This window comes from Vespula pensylvanica, chromosome 11 (genome assembly GCF_014466175.1).
Source record: "Vespula pensylvanica isolate Volc-1 chromosome 11, ASM1446617v1, whole genome shotgun sequence".
In the NCBI taxonomy this organism is placed as follows: domain Eukaryota; kingdom Metazoa; phylum Arthropoda; class Insecta; order Hymenoptera; family Vespidae; genus Vespula; species Vespula pensylvanica.
Genome location: NC_057695.1, coordinates 6260615 through 6273885, shown reverse-complemented (window position 1 = coordinate 6273885; position 13271 = coordinate 6260615). Strand labels below are relative to the sequence as shown.

The 13271-nt window shown below is 30.1% G+C and overlaps 1 protein-coding gene across 3 annotated transcripts in view; it reads right to left on the bottom strand.

Annotated features, from left to right (window-relative positions):
* Positions 1-13271, bottom strand: part of LOC122633164 (MICAL-like protein 1) — a 59501-nt gene that overhangs the window by 33664 nt on the left and 12566 nt on the right. Inside the window, exon 2 of one of the 3 annotated variants that reach the window (XM_043820755.1) lies at positions 2882-3044. The exons of 1 other annotated variant lie outside the window; for it this stretch is intronic. The gene's annotated coding sequence lies outside the window, so the exon portion shown is untranslated. Of the gene's footprint in view, positions 1-1514; positions 1632-2881; positions 3045-13271 lie in introns of all 3 variants that reach the window. One more of the 3 variants, XM_043820756.1, reaches the window with a different exon arrangement.

The following is a 13271-nucleotide window of genomic DNA, read 5'->3' as shown; positions in this document are numbered from 1 at the left end:
ATAACTTGAGAGAGAGAGAGAGAGAGAGAGTGTGCGCAAAAAGAAAAAAAAAATTATTCGAAACGACTTCTCAAGAGTCGAACCACTTTCGTTTTCTCGTTCGATTGAAACGACACAACCGTAAAGACAGAGACAGAGACAGAAAAAGAAAAAAGAGAGAGAGAGAGAGAGAGAGAGAGAGAGAGAGAGAGAGAGAGAGAGAGAGAGAGAGATTATCCAAAGGACCAAACGTTATATTAAGATCGATTAGTTCTCGATTAGCCAAACACGTTTGAAGCGTTATTCCCTTGGCGAACGTTTGAAAATGGCGCGTCCCGGATGGGACATAAGTCACGTGGGATATATTAGAAAGTTCAAGACGTAAGAGAGCGCTCAGGTCGCAAAAGGGTCGTGAACGGTGATTGGATTACGACTTATTCGAGTAGAGGGAGAAGAGAAAAAAAAGGGGAAAAAAAGAAAAGGAGAAAAAAAAGAAGTAAAGAAAAAGAAGAAGAAGAAGAAAAAGAAGAAGTAGGTGGAGCGAGAAAGAGGGAGAACAAAAAATAAATAAATACTAAAAAGGATAAGGGAAAGAAAAAAGATAAAAAGATAAAAAGATAAAGAAAAAGAAGAAGTGGTAAATGTGACGCACCGCTTCACGTTGGTTAACGGGAAAGTACTTTAAAACGTCTTTCCTTTTATATATTCGGTATCTGGTCTAACCGGTTTCTAAATACAAGAGAAAAAGAGAAAGAGAGAGAAAGAGAGAACGACAAATGCTGCCTTCGGCTTGGAACTTTTACAAATGGCAAGTCATGGGCATTAATCTCGCGCCGTTTTCTGCCGCGAATCCGTTCGCTAGTTTGAAAAAAAAAAAAAAAAGAATAGAGAAAAAGAAAAAACATTGAACGTGTATATGTAGACCATGGATGGGCCCTATTGGATACCTACCGGTTTAAAACTACGTACAAGTACGTACTTACGTATCTACGTAAAGTAGATTTAAGAAAAAAAAAAAAAAAAGAAATAATCTGATTTTTTTTTCTGACGCGATATTAATATATTAATATATCGTGCAGCAAATATAGATTATAATCTATAAAAAGAACTATGAAAACTTAACGCGATGAATCGACATGGATGTGTATTTTTATTAATATATATATATATTTTTTTTAATATATTGTAAGTTTAAATATATATTTGAATACAAGTGTTATATGTGTGTGTGTACTAAATATTTTCTATTAAATATATTATAAGTTTATATATATATATATATAAAAAATATAGATATGAATTTTAGACGAGACGTATTTATTATTTACTATCAGATTATTTATTACAAGTATGTATACGAAAAAAAAATGAGCTATGTACGTCTAAGGAATGGTCGGAATTCGAAATCCTTTCACGGGATTTAGAATCTTGCGTGGGATGCTTATTAAATTCTCAACCGGCAAATGTCGGATCATTTTGACCGGATAATTTCCGTCGATGTTGTTGTTACTTAAATGTTACAAATAAACACATACCACGCAGACCAAGTGTTCTTCTTCAACATCGAAATATGCGAGCAATTCAGTTCCAAAAACGACACAATGGTATTTACACAAGCTTCTAAGAGAAATATTTGAAGCATAAAGTCGAACCTATAAACAGGCGAAAACAAATAATTCCAAAAGGAATCTTCAAATCTTTCACGCTGATTATATATTTTTCGTTGGAAACAATAAATATATATATATATAATAATATATTATAGATATATTATTTATGATATTTTTAAAATTAACGCTTAAGAAATCAAACTCTTTCTTTGATATAGGTCAAGTTAAACTTCTGCATTCGTTTATCACAAACGTTATAGAAACATCCGCCATTCGACGACGGTTAACTAAACTAATCACCAAGGCCTCGTAAATTTTATTCATTTGTAACTTTTTCGAGTCATCATAGAATACTATAAATATATCTAACATTTTAATATCAAAATGAATTTTTCTATCATTTCTATTTTCTATATTTTTCTTTTTTTTTTTCTTCGTAATAATCGTGAATTAAATCATTATGGTGACTTAACCATCCAACCGTTAACCAATTTAAGCTTAATCACCAAGAAATTCATTATTTCATAGCTTTTTCATGGGTCACTATAGTCATCATGGGATACTATAAGTAAAAATCTAAAATTACTAAAATCAATTATTCTATCATTCGTATTTTCTATATTCTTTTTTCTCTAACTTCCTCGTGATAATCACGAGTTAAATCATCATGGCGTCCTAACCGGATGGAACAAAAAAAAAGAAAAAAAAAAAAAAGAATTGTGATAATCACAAAGATGAAATCTCCCAATCGAATGAAAGATTAAAAAAAAAAATAAAAAATAAAATAAAATAAAATAAAATAAAAAAGAATAAATTGGTACAAAGTATTAAAATTATATGGACAATACCTTGTAACATATTTTTTTTTTTTTAAATCAATAACGTTTAAATTTCATCAAACAAACATATTCTAATGAATTTTCCATACACTTTCTCGTAAGTATACATTATACAATATCCAAGAAGAATATGCCGAACGTATCTTACGATGTAATTAATTCGAAGAAAAACATTTTTCTTCGAAATAAAAAATTAATAATTAAAAAAAAAAAAAAGAAAAGAAAAAAGAAAAAATAAAGAAATAATTGAAAACTTGATAGGATCAAGTCGATAAAAGTATTGACAAAAATTGTGTATTTCTAATTTTATAAGGATTTAACTCGTCGTAGAAACGTCGTGTCCCTTTGAAAAGAGATTAAAAAAATTTGTGGACTTGTCGATACACAAAAGAGAAAGAGAGAGAGAGAGAGAGAGAAAGAGAAAGAGAGAGAGAGAAAGAGAGACCTGGCTACCTTTAAGTCGAAGCCTCGGTGATTAATGCTCCTTTCGGTCGCGATCCGTTGCGAGTGAAACGTAGGTGCACGCTCCTGAGGAATAAGTAAAAGTTACATGTGGCAAAGTAGTCGGCCTTGTTCGCCGTTTGCCAAGAGTGCCACGAGGTCGTTGAGGCCGTTCCTACAAATACGACGATGATGTCACGAAGGATTTCTGACCTGAGATCTCGAAAGATTATCAATCAATCAATCTATCTATCTATCTATCTATCTATGTATCAATAGATCCGATAGATCGGATCGATCAACTTATCGCGATAAGTCTTCGTTATTTATATTTCCAATATGGCGGCAACGAACGAAAGAAAGTAGCTTTTGCATGAATCCAATGTCTATCTATCAACGTCCATTTATCTATTCCAATATCGTCTAACGTAATACGAGAAAAAAAAATTGAATCGAACGGTTAAAGTAATCGACCTATTATATTTGGGTTAGTTTTTCTTTTCCAAAAGGAATTCGAACTCGTCACTTTCTTAACAATTCAAAATGGAAACCGCTAAATGTGATAGCAAACAAACATCACCATCACTACCGCTAAAAGTGGAACCATTTAATTGCTTCGTAAACTCAAACCTGTTTTTCTCTTTCTTTCTTTCTTTCTTTCTTTCTTTCTTCTTCTTCTTTATTCTCGTTTCTTACTCTTTTCTTTTCTTTTTTGATAATTTGCATATCGTTTGATTACTGAAAACTACCTTATCTGACCTCGTTTCGTTTGACCTCCAAATTCGTAGCTGATTGTAATCAAATTGTTAGATCTAGTCTCGAATAATATCGATATAACTACCTAGATATCTTCTCTTTTAATGTAGATAACGCAAAGTTAAATGGAATTTATGGGCTATTAAATGCACGAATGATTATTGCGATAATGCAAAAAGGAAAATAAGAAGAAAAAAGAAAGAGAGAAAAAACAAAGGGGTGGGAGAGAAGAGAAAATAATAACTTTTCGCAAAATTATTTAAAAGGAATGTTGTGTATGTGAGTTAACGATCGAACGATCTATAGTTTTCTCGTCGTGTTTTACACGGTAGTAGCGATACAATCATTACTGAGGGAAAATGTTGCCGTGCGGGCGTTATAACGAGCGATTCGAAAGATATAATGTGAGAGAATCGCTAGAAACAATCGAGGTGAAAGTAAACGAGAAAGAAAAAAAGAAAGAAAGAAAGAGATAGAAAGAATTTCATGCAGCTCGTGAACTATTCGATATAAATTTTCTTCTTCTACAGTGTAGATACATACATATGTACATACGTGTATATATATATATATATATATATATATATATATATATATAAATATTTGTGTGAGTTTATGTCCGATATAGTAGGACACGTGCAATTATTGCCATAGTACACGATTGATAAATCAAATCAAATCGAGCACGATGATTTAACTGCTCATAAATCGCATGACGAATAGAAATTGAAATGCGTTGAGAATAAGGTTAGAAAGAAAGAGAGAAAGAGAGAGAAAGAGAAAAAAGAATAGAGAAAGAGATTTGATATAAATTAGGTCTACGTCGAACATTTCCGTTTATTTTATTTAAATATATATATATATATATATATATATATAATAACATTTTATTTAGACAAATAATTGTACGTCAAGGGAGCAAAACTTTTTGTTATTAAACTGTTAATTTTACTTACAATTAAGATCAATGATTCTGAAATTTGTGATAGATCTTGATTAATGGTTAAAATCTTTTTTATTGGATTTGAACTTGTTATATTAAACTAATTATTAATTAAAATGAATTAAATAATATAAATAATATTAAAATATATATATATATATATATACTAATAAAAAATATTATTGAATGATACATTATAATGATATATCCTATAATAATACATTTTATATATATATATATATTATTAAATTTAAATGATTAATATCGTATAAAATAAAAAAAGAAGAAATTACAAAAACAATCTGTAAGTAAAGATATATAAATAAAATGGAACGCAAGAGTGACGCGAGGAAGAAATAAAGAATAGAAATAAATGTAAGAAGGGGGAAGAAATGGGGATGGAGAAAATAATGAAATTTTAGATGCAGGAAGCGCTTATGCGAGGCGTAAACTGGAAAAAGTCGAAGAAACGCGGAAAAGAACAGTATGGCTGGTTGGTTCTCTCTTGGACGAGCGAAAATAGCCGAGTTCTTAAGCGATTCTTCGAAATACCTTGAATAGCGCAAAAGTGCGACTCGTAGATGCTCATGAAAGACGAGAAATGTTTTCTAAGAAATTCGGATGCTCGCCCAAGTAAATTCTTTCGAATGGTCGAACGAGTTCGAACTTAAGAAGAAACGATATACAGATGGCGATAATATCGCGGGAAAATATCTTCCTTCAAACATGGCGTATCTCTCTCTCTCTCTCTCTCTCTCTCTCTCTCTCTCTCTCTCTCTCTCTCTCTCTCTCTCTCTCTCTCTCTCTTTCACACAGACACAGACACAGACACAGACACAGAAGCTGTATTTCTCTATAATTATTAATAATGATTAAATAAAACTTTTTTGTACGAATCATTTCGTAATAATTATTTGTTCCAATGATAATTACGACGATGGGCTAAGATAAAAAAAAAAAAGAATTTGGAAAAAGAAAATTAACTTTACGATTTATTTTATATTATTATTATTATTGTTATTGTTATTTATATTTTAATAATATAGAAGAAAAAATAAATAAAAAAGTAAAAATATATATCGTTTAATGATTCTGTAAAGTTGATCGATAAATATAATTCTGTTTTTTTTTTTTTGTTTATTTTTATAATATTAAATAATATTTTCTTTCGTAATATTGAAAGTGTACGTAAATCATATACGAAGTATGAAAAAAATAAATATTTTTAGGTATGGTATCTATAAAAATTCGTAATTACATATAAGATTTATTACGCTAGATCTAATCGGAAGCGAGCTTGTAAAATATATTCTTAAATAATGGAGAAATGTTTCTTTTATTATATATAAACGCGAAATTATTAAATGTTTCAATAAAGAGAAATATTGTACGATTTAATCCGCTGTCATATAATTAACGGCACGTTTAGAAACATCATAAATATAGAAATTATCACGTATGCCACATAAATTAAAGATTAGAAACCAACCCAATTAACAATATTTCCTGCATATATATATATATATGTATATATACATATACATATATTATATATCCGCTCGAAACGGATCGAAAGTTCTGATACCAGTTGTGATATCAATAAACGGAAAATAAAAAAAAGAGACTAATTAAATCGAACGATAAACAAGTCAACTTTCTATGTTTGATCTATGAAAAAAAAATACGATATCAAAGAAATCAAGAATATTTCAAAATAGTAAAACCTAAATCGTTACTATCACGATATATTTAAAAAAAAAAAAAAATCATGTTAAAAAAGCATAATTAAAAAGAAAAAAACGTAGCCATATATTACAAAAAAAAAGAAGAAGAAGAAAGAAACAATTAAAGAAAAATACGTATTAAACAAAAATATTTTTAAAAGATGTATTAAAAGGGCAGACATCAATATATATATATATATATATATATATATATATATATATATATTGATTAAAAAAAAAGTATATTAAAAAAGATATTAAAAGTAGGAAACAATCGTTCGTTTTTGTTCGATGGATAGACAATTACGTAAGAAACGAAGCGACGAGTCTCCAATGTACGCTCTCTCACAGCTTGGAGAGACTGTAAAAGGATCAAACGTATTCCATGGATTTCTCTCTCTCTCTCTCTCTCTCTCTCTCTCTCTCTCTCTCTCTCTTTCTATCTCTCTCTCTCTCTGAAAAGGTCGGTTCGTTAAACTCTCGTTTGAGAAGGGCTGCTTCTCAAGCACGCTCGAATGTTTCGAAACGGTAGCGTACACGCGCATTACTAACACGCAAAGACACTGTCTTGTATATAATAAAGAAAGAAAAAAAAAAAAAACAGACAGAAACAGAGAGAAAGAGAAAGAGAGAGAAAGAGAGAGAGAGAGAGAGAGAAATAAAAGAGAAAGAAAGAAATAAATAAAGAAATAAATAATAAAAGAAGAAAGAAGTAAGTAAGTACATGCATACTTGCACGGAAACGTTTGAGTCCTCTTAGATTTCGTGGCTAAAGCGAAGGTGTGCAAGAAAGAAAAAAAAAGAAAGAGAAAGAGAGATAGATAGATAGATAGATAGAGAGAGAGAGAGAGGGAGGGAGGGAGGGAGGAGGGAGAGACAAGGAAAGAAAGAAAGAAAGAAAAAAGAGAAAAAGAGAAAGAGAGAAGTGGCTCATGAAAGATTCATTCTCTTCTCTTCTCTTCTCTTCTCTTCTCTTTCCTTCTCTTCTCTTCTCTAAAAGGTGCCTAAGGCATTCTGATACACCTGCAACATCCTCTAACAAACCAAGAGACACAACACACCACAGTTCGCCATAACGACCAATCGGACACGCGCCAAGTTTCACGAGAGATTAGCTCGTCCTCGATATTTTTACAGTTAACCACGTTCGTCCTGGAATCAATGCTATCTCTCTCTACCTATCCTCCTCTCCTTCTTTCCTCCCACTCTCTCTTATTCTCTCTTTCTCTTTCTTTTTTTTTCTTTTTCTTTTTCTTTTTCTCTATCTGTCTGTTCGTCTCTTCGCAAACTTTTCAACGTGTCCGCAAGTGACAAAGTGAAAAGTGGAAGATACGCAAGCTATCTCTTCTATACCTCGAGCCAATCTTAGTTCTAATGAATAAAAAAAAGAAGAGAGAGAGAGAGAGAGAGAGAAAGAAAGTACCGACACCATATCCTTCTTCGATTCGCTGACCTCAAATATTTTATTGACTTCTTTTTCTCCTCTCTTTTTTTAATCTCTATTACATCTTATATACATTTATGTAAGATCGTTCAACGAATGCGACGTAAAAAAAAAAAGAAAAAGAAAAAGAAAAATCACTTTGCTCGTAAAGTTCGTACAGGATTGTAATTTCAGCTTTAATGCGAGATATAAGATCGTGATGTATCGTTGGATTTAAAAAAATAAAAAATAAAAATAAAAATAAAAAGGGAGAGAAATAAAAAAAATTAAAGAAATACAAAAGATACAAAACTAATGATATACGTACGAAATTAATAGTATTTGTTATAAATATCCTCATTTTTATAAATACGTGCTTTTTTTTTTTTATACAAATATATATATATATATATATATATAAATTCTATCTATACTTCACGTATAATTATTTTCAAATGAACAAATATTTTGATAGAACGAACAAATGTAATATTCTTTTCTTTCTTTCTTTTTTTAATATTTTTCGTATATTACATATTTTTCGTACGAATATGCATAAATGAAATTGCAATGAGACCGTAAATAACATTGAAAGTTTACGTTTGAAAATTTCTCGTTAAAATATGTTTGTACCAATGGAATGATTTTCTTTAATTCCATCCATCATTCTTATATGACTTTCTTCGTACCGGTAATGCGGCCGTGACGCGCTCACGTAGAAACGATTTTCCCGCGTCTTTCGAAGGAAAAAGGAGTAGTGTTTCTTACGCTCGAACGATCACCGTTGTGACTGGTCCGTGGTGAACGCGTAGTTCATTCATGCTTTTTTGTTAAGTGGAACGTATTCGAGAAACGAGAACTCCGTCGACCGCCATGCTCGTCACTGTAAACTTACGTACATATATATATATATTGTATTCGTATGTATATTTATGTATGTTTGTACGATACAAACGTTATATAAATATGAACAACCCTAAGAGTATTAGTTTCGTAGGTCCGAATACATTGATAATTAAAATAAATTAACCGGTGCAATTTATCTTACGTTTTATTACTATTTTTAATATTACTTAGTTTCATTTTGCATATTCCTTTTAGTATTTTTCTTTCTCTCTCTCTCTCTCTCTTTTACTTTTTCAAACTATTGCCATCTAATATGGCGTCAGTTTTATTAGGTAATAATATACTTTTAAAGAGTTATATATCCTCCGGCCATTTTGAAATGACGTTATTGTACGAATTGAAATACCACGCGATTAGTAAGAACATGATTGCACATTTGCGAGACACGTTTATTTCCTTCTCTTTTTTTTCTTCTTCTTTTTTATTTCATACATTATATCATATCTTTCTTTCGTTAAATGATTATTTGATACTAATACTATTTATGTATTAAAACAAGTTAAGCCTTTAATTCAATCGAACGTTATTTCTTGTTATTATTACCTAATTTTTATTTATTTACGTTAACAATATTATATTTAATATTTATTTTAATACTATTTTATCTTCGCGTTAATACTTTATTGATTCTAATATTATTTGAATTAAACATATACATATATATCATTATTTCAAAATTATGTTAGAATCTAAATTCGAAATTTCTCCTCCAATCTTATCAATCAATTATAATTACGTTTAGTCACTTATTTTGTTCTCTTATCATATATAATCTCTCTCTCTCTCTCTCTCTCTCTCTCTTTCTCTTTCTTTCTTTCTTTCTTTCTGTCGTAATGCTGTTATTTAATGTAAATGCTTTAATATATGTATGTATGTATATATATATATGTATGTATTTATATATGTATATGTATATGGATATGTATATTTGTACAGATGCACGAATTTGAGTCTGATTACCGTGAAAGAGACGCGAGATAACAAAAGACGAGTTCCTCTTCACTTGCATTCTTTTTCGTGGACACTAAGGGCACCTCGAAAGGGTACTTGGAGGTATTTGTCGAGCTACCAACGACGTGCGCACGATGAGTGTCACTCGACGCTCTTCTTTTCTTTCTTTCTTTCTTTCTTTCTGTCTTTTTTCTTTTTTTCTCTCTCCTTTTTTCCCCCTAACTATGACTGCCCATTCAAACGAAAACTTTCTAAACTCCTCCATGTTTTATTTAAGGTACAGAGAAACGACGATTCTTTTCAAGCGTCGTCAAAGAACGTAAAGAAAAAAGTATACTGAACTATTAATTACATTATATTGTTAATAAAAAAAAGAAGAAAAAAAAAGAAAGAATGCACGTACGTATAAAAAAGGAAGAAACTAAATAGACTTAATTTATTCGTTTTCATTATATGTCTTTCGTTGTTTTTATTGTATCGCACGACCTTCGAAAAAATTCGCTTTACGATTACAAAAAAAAAAAGAAAGAAAGAAAGAAAGAGAAGAAAAAATAAACGAATATAGGTCATTGTAGTGAATTATTAATAATATTATATCGTTAATAAAATATATATATATATATAATAAATAATTCGTCTTTTTTTCTCATTAGAACCTTTCCTTCTTCTTCTGATTTATAAAATTTACTACAAAACGAAGAAAAGTATTTGTAACGATATTTAATAATAATAATAATAATAATAATAATAATAATAACAATAACAATAACAATAACAATAATAAAAGTTATTATTACTATTATAACTATAATTATAATTATAATAGAGAACAGAAAAAAAGGAGAACGAAAGAAAAAGCAAAAGAGAGAAAGAGTAAATGTACGCCTCCGGTTCGAGCAGTTGACTTATTGATAAACTCGCGTCGTGTAACCATTTCCAGTAATTAAGGATTGCACTTTAACAAGCGTGTGCAATCGCGACGATCGCAAAAATGTTGAAGACTCTCCTCGTCTCGTCTTATAAGTAACAGAGTATACTCTCGTCGTATAAATTTATACGAAGAGATGGTACCTAGTGATGATGATGGTAATGGTGATAGTGGTGTACTGTTTTATTGTATTGTATTGTATTATATTGTATTGTATTGTATTGTATTGTATTGTATTGTATAGTATTGTATAGTGCTGTGCTGTTTTGTGAATGTATTGTGCTGTTTGGTGTTGCAGTGCAATGCGGTCCAATACGGTGCACATGCTCGCTTGCTCGCTCACTCGTTTGCACGACGGCCATTTAGGAAATTTATTGGCCGCCAAGCCGCTTGACAACAAACGGGAGACGAGGATCGATTAAATCACAAGCTACCAACACATCACTAGATTAATCACGTATAAGTCTATCTCTTTCTTTCTCTCTCTCTCTCTCTCTTTGCGTATGAGAAGCTATCGTATCTCGTTCTGTTGGTATACCTGATCGCGTTCCTGTATTTTTCATGGGATTAATCCGTAACGTAGATTACATTTAAAAAAAAAAAAAAAAAGGAAAGAAAGAAACGGATCGTACTAATCCTTCCGACAAAATTCGTTTATTAAAAATCACAAATAAAAAAAAGGAGACAAAAAGAAAATAATAATAATAATAATAATAATAATAACGATAATAATAACTGATGCAAAATAATCCGATTTTGTTGGAATCGTGATAACTATCGTTAATTGTTGTCAGGGATTTTATAAAAAATTAAAAGAAAAAATAAAATAAAAACAAAAAATAAAGACCGCGGAAGAAGGATTACTTTTTTTTATTTCTTGTTTAGTTATTTATTTTTGTTTCTTTTTTTTTCTTCTTACTCGATTTTGACTATACCTCGTTAAGTACGTACAACACTGTTTCATCGATTCCCTCATAATTTCTAATCTAAACGCGCTTTTAACGAAAATTACGTTTAGTATTATAATTATTATCATCGTCCTTATTGCACGAATTGGCCGACGTATAAATTTCACAATTTTCAATGATTCATATTGTAAATAAATAACACAATATTACAATAATATAAAATACATCGCATTCTATCATCATATCGTATCGTGTTTGCCACACAAAGTAATACCAGAAAAATCTTCATTACTTCGTATGCAATTTATATATCCATGTAAATACGTATTTAATATTCAATAATAAAAAGAAAAAAAAAAGAAAAGTCAGTGTTGTTTACTCGATTATACGATGTTAAAAATAGCGACATTAATTATAAGATCAACCTGATATTCGATAATATCTTATTAACGATGAAACCAAGACAAAGCCAGCAAAAAAAGAAAAAGAAAAAAAGGAAGAAAAAAAAAAGAAAAAGAAGGATAGAATCACCTAATTAATTTCAGTAACGAGCCCGTAGAAAGTAGATACTGAAAAAGAAAGAGAGAGAGAGAGAGAGAGAGAGTATGTGTGTGTAGACTGTGAGAAAGAAAGAGAGAAAGAAAAAAAAATAAAAAACAATTTTAGCCAATGAGCTGGCGACAGTGGCGGTTTTGTATGGTACTCGGTAGGCATGAAAACTACGCTTAAGTATCCATAAAGGTGAATAACGCCGACCCGTTGGATTTAACGACGCAGCTACAGAATATTACGGATTGTTGCCTTTCCGACGACGACTTTAACGGCGTAACTGTAATTTTCACTCGACCCCGACACAACACGGCTAGTTGATAATATTTTTGCAAAAACGGAACACTCGTCTCATTTCTCCTGACCGACGATATATATATATATATATATATGTGTGTGTGTGTGTGTATCTTTCTTTATCTCTGTATCTATCTATCTATCTATCTATCTATCTATCTATCTATCTATCTATTTATCTCTCTTTCTCTCTCATTTCTGATTATTACCTATGTACATGTTAAACGTTTTCACATATGTACGTATGCACGTATACAGGGTGTTTCAGGTTACAAGTTTTTCTTTCTTCTTTTTTTTCCCTCGTCAAACTGTGTCACAGTATGTTTCAAGCGATTAAAAGTACAAAAAAAAAAAAGAGTTATATGAATGTAGACTTAGAAATGTTGAAGTATTTCAAAACAGTTAGGAAAACAATGAAATTAAATGAAATTATAACGTTCTTATTATTACGATACTGTATACTTCGTATAATGAAAGTAAAATGAGTAGTAGAAGTACTGAGTAGTAAAAACTAAAAAAAAAAAAAAAAGAAAGAAAGAAAGAAAGAAAAACAGCGATTATAGTTTGAATTGTAATCTAAAAAAATAATTATTTTTCGTTATACTATGAAAGATTTATGTGGTCGATAAAGGAACTTTTACAGGAGAAAGTATTTTAAATATTCATGATAATTATGTATGGGAGAGGATAAGAAAATTCATGCAGTATCAAAGAAAAAAACCTTTCAATAACGATTTAAATGCAATCGTGTAAATGGTGAACGTTTTGAAATGAAAATGATAAATAGTAAGCAGAAATAGATCGTCGTTACTTATTAACAATATAATTTTGATTGTAAATCATTTAATAAGATATATCTAAGTCTACGTTTGTGTAAAATAATATTTTTCTTTTTATTTTTGATCTTAAAATATACCGATACAATTTGACGGGAAGTATTTGAAACACGTTGTATATATTCGTGCAAAGATCTGTATAATAAGATTCTTCTTTTTTATCGAAGAAAAAAAAAAAAAA